Source organism: Nicotiana attenuata, unplaced genomic scaffold (genome assembly GCF_001879085.1).
Source record: "Nicotiana attenuata strain UT unplaced genomic scaffold, NIATTr2, whole genome shotgun sequence".
Classification (NCBI taxonomy): domain Eukaryota; kingdom Viridiplantae; phylum Streptophyta; class Magnoliopsida; order Solanales; family Solanaceae; genus Nicotiana; species Nicotiana attenuata.
Genome location: NW_017671887.1, coordinates 173,124 through 174,261, shown reverse-complemented (window position 1 = coordinate 174,261; position 1,138 = coordinate 173,124).

The window sequence follows — 1,138 nt, the reverse complement described above, 5'->3', positions numbered from 1 at the left end:
AGGGAGCATAGGAAACATGGAGATTTGGGGGAATGGGGCTGGGGGAGGAAGGATGAGGAGAGTAACATGAAAAATTATTTCTTAGAAATTTTTTTCTATTCTCTAACCAACCACTAGAAAATATTTTCGGAAAAAGTTTTTCACTCACCAACCAAATAAGGAAAAATAAGTGATAGAATCAATCATTTTTCAGGAAAAATATTTTCCATGAAAAATATTTTTCTTCATACCAACCACACCCTAAGAATTTGTATTTTTGCTCTTTTCCCCTTTTTGAAGTGGAGCCTTAGCGTAACTGGTAAAGTTGCTGCCATATGACCAGCAAGTCACGGGTTCGAGCCGTGAAAACAGCCTCTTGCATATAACAGACATGTGTGGCCCGACCTTTTTTCGGCTCCCGCGCATAGCGGGAGCTTAGTGCACTGAGGTGCTATATTTTTGTTTTTATTATTATTACTATTATTATATATTTTTAAGATTTGTTTAGTTTTATATTGGATTTCAGACAATATATGAACAAGGTGAAAAATTCACAGAGTCATTTATTGTTGGTGACTATTACTTGAAGTGTATTAAGCACATTTTCTTCTTAAAATAAAAACTATCATATTTTGTAGAAGATTAACTTAAGTTTACAATATGATAGTCAAATTTGAATAAATTTAGTGAAGAAGAGTATATATTATTCCAGTTAAGGTTATGTCATTAAATAATCTGAGCAAAAGAAAAAATATAAATTGCACTTGAAAATAATATTACACTTATATAATATAGGTTAGCCTATATTTAACCCGCCCATTTGACACCCAATCTGTTTTTGATCCGCATAAAATATGGATGGGTTGAGACTCAACCCACTCAACCCATTTTTAAGCCGCCCAAATCCGACCCAACTCGCTCGTTTGCCACCGTTGCTTATGAATATAGTAATCTCATAGCTCCATTCATCACTTACAGTAAGCTATAAAAAATCATTATTATTATTATTGTTGTTGTTGTTGTTGTTGTTGTTGTTGTTGTTGTTGTTCGAGAGAAACATCTTACTTTCCGTTAGTTAATCAAGTGGTAAACATTTTTTCAATTACACATTTTTAAAAATATTTACTATAGTAATACTATGACATTTATTTAACAAGCA